Below are 3,287 nucleotides of genomic sequence, written 5' to 3'. Positions count from 1 at the left end.
CACCCCCAAAGCATCAGCTCTTGGAAAAGTCACTATGGTTTGGGGAGTGTTTTCTCCCGTCTTTTAAAACCACCTTTCGTGTGACAAAATGACAACACTCGTCATTGAGGGTTTGTAACTGGGGTTTGTAACTGACCTCCTGATTCCACGGTTACTTTATTCTTTGCTTGCCTCGGTGCCTGGATGGTTCCAGATACGGAACACCTGAGTGTAATTATTTTTAAAATTTAATTCTAAGCTTACCTTAGGAAACTACAAACATTTACAGCGTTTTGATGTTCAACCTATAATCAAGAATTAAAACTTCAGAATCCAAACCCACTGCCACCAAGCCAGTCTGGACATACGATGACCCCGTAAGACAGGGCAGAACTGTCCCTGGGGGTTTGAGGCTGTGGCTCTTCACGGGGGTTCAGAAAGCCTCGTCCTTCTCCCTGGAGCAGCTGGTGGTTCTGAACTGCTGCTTGCATCACCAACACACCCGGTCTCCAGTCCAAAATACATACATCTTTAAATCTAAAGAAATAAACGTTGCATCCATACCTGCTGTGGATAAGAGACGACGCTAGAGAACACAGAGATGTGGAAGAAGTGGTTGCCATGTCTTATTTCCCCTTGTGTTCTCTAGCATAGTCTCTTGTCAAGGAATATAGAGCCCAGTGGACACAGTAAGAGGAGGAGCCCTGGTGGTGTAGTGGTTTGTGTGTTGGCTGCCAACCGCAAGGTCAGTGGTTCAGACCCACCAGCTGCAACTCGGGAGAAAGAAGAGGTTTCTATACCCACAGTGGGTTACAGTCTCAGAAACCCACAGGAGCACAGGATGGCTAAGAGTCGAAATGGACTCGATGGCCGTGAGATTGGTGACACAGTGGTTAAGCACTCGGTGGCTAACCAGAAGGTCACAGTTTGGAATATCCCTCCCCCCTTTTAGGAAAAGATATGACAGGGGAGATCTACAGCCATTGTACTCCGTCCTCCGGGGTCTGAATCAGCTCGGTGCTGGGGCTTTGGTGGGGAGAGCACACTAAGACACATGCAGTCCATAGGGCCACCTTCTGGTCTCTAAAGGCCATGTCCAATGGAGAGGCGTCAAAGGCTGCTTTGGGAAACACTGAACTCCAGATTCTGGCAGGGAGAGAATGACACCAGCCTGGGACATTCAGGACAGAAGGCAAGAAAGGCATCAAGACCAGTAGTATCTTGTCAACAAACAACAACTTCAGACTGAGCTTGCAGGGGCTCCAAAATGGCAATCGCCTGTGCGTCGTGGCTAACCGTGTGCCTGTCTCCAGGGTCGAATTCCCCAAGGTTAGACATGGAGTCTCCCCAGCCACTTCCCCAACCACTTTATTGGGACCCTGTTTCATGTCAGGCCGTTTATACCCACCATTTCAATGGAAGCCTTGCCATAAGCCTGAGCTGTAAGCATCGTAAATAATCCCGATTCATGTGGGACTGACTCAGGCTCCAGGAGGCCAAGTCACTTGTCCAAGAGCTGTCAACTGTTTAATCACTACCTTCCACATGCCCCGTACCTTGGGGCAGGTCAGAAGCATTAACTCATTCAACACTATCATGGGGCAATGAGCTCCACCCAAGGACCTCTGTTTTAGTTGGAGGCAGAACTCACATCAGACCCAACCACCCCAATCCTAGGACTACGCCCAGGTAGCTACCCCAAAAGATTAAGCAACTGGAAATGTCCCACAACAGAGGAGTGACTATGCAATCCCTACAGAGGACTACAGCTCAGCCATGGGCGGAATGACACCATCTGGCCGGACCTGGACCGCATGCTGAGCTCAAGAGGAGTTCCCCAGGGGCAGACACTGCATGCTCTCACTTAGTACGAAACAAGGCAAAGAAAAGAGGAGTAAGGGAGGGAGAGGAAGATTACTGTTAAAAGGGGCATTGAGTTTTTGCTAATGGTGGTGAGATGAATCAGAAAAGGAGAGCAAAGGCAATTTGTGATTGTAATCAGTATCACTATATTGTCCCTCAAACCATACCCACTGCCATCGTACTGATTCGGACTCCTGGCAGCCCTCTAGGACGGGGTAGAATGGCCCCGGTGGGTCTCCGAGGCTGTAACTCTCGACAGGAGCAGACAGCCTCACGTTTCTCCTGCAGAACAGCTGGCGTTTCCAAACTGCTAACCTTGCGTGTAACCCATCCACCACCAGGCCCGGGATCAATGAAGTGTATGTGTAAGAACTGTTGAACTGGCAAATGCTGTGTTACATGTGCTCTGACCACAATGAAAAGTGATCTCCATTGTACAGATGAAAGCATTATGGGGTATATATGCACCAAGTCACACAGCTACCAAGGGGCAGAAGGGTAGGAACCTAGTCTGTCTCACCCTTATCTCTGTTCTCTGGGAGTCCAGACCTCTTCCTTCCTGCCCCTCCCGGACTCTCGGCAACTCAGGGCCACCTCCGTCCCCACCCAGCACACAGACAGCCTTCTCCCCAAGGTCCCTGAGGAGGCCCTCCACCCTCCTCCACACAGTCCCAGAAACTACTCCGTGATGCAGCCTCCCTGGGTCTCTCTGCTTTCCACCCCTCCTGGAACAAAAGCCACATTTGAACATTTTTTCAGCATTATTACAGTAAAGGGGCTGGAGCCTAGCCAGATATCCCAGGCTATAATTACTTAGTCTTTCAAAGTGGCTGTCCTCAGCTTACTCATCTAAAAACTGGGGAGAGCAAGAGATGCCCAGAGTGTGCCCAGCACAGGCAGGCAGGTGCTCATTTGGAGGTCGCACTGGGCATGTCGGAGGTGCTAGGTGGTTTCTGCCCTGTGTTACCCCCTGGGGCTGGCCCCACAGGACCTGGGACCACTGTGCAGCTTTGACAGGGGGGTAAACCACCCGAAAGTCAAGTCCACTCCTGGAGGCCCTAGAAGTGGGTGGACATAGATCTGGGCATGCCCGTGTAAGGGCAGGTCTGATCGTTGTCCTGAAGGCTGGGCTGAGGGACACCAGACAAACACATACACCCTCCCCAAACACTACACACAGTTTCACAAAAGGGAGCAAGAGGCTGAGTCTGCCCAGCTCCTCGCAGGGCACCAGCACCCTCTCTGGGGCACTGGCTCAGTGTTTGGGGTGGAAATGCTTCCCCATGGCTATCGGTGGCTTGGGAATCAACAGAACCCCTGCTGGATGCCACAGCAGATGTCTCTGGGGTTTTCTAGTCGAGACTACAGCCTGTTTTTATCTCGGCCCCTTCCAACCACTTGGGGCCTGGGCCTGTGGTCTGGCAGGATCTCCGAGGCCAGTCCAG

The sequence above is a fragment of the Echinops telfairi genome, unplaced genomic scaffold, assembly GCF_000313985.2.
Source record: "Echinops telfairi isolate 266 unplaced genomic scaffold, ASM31398v2 ScPeMD7_7424;HRSCAF=8462, whole genome shotgun sequence".
Lineage (NCBI taxonomy): Eukaryota > Metazoa > Chordata > Mammalia > Afrosoricida > Tenrecidae > Echinops > Echinops telfairi.
This window is presented reverse-complemented; position numbering follows the sequence as displayed.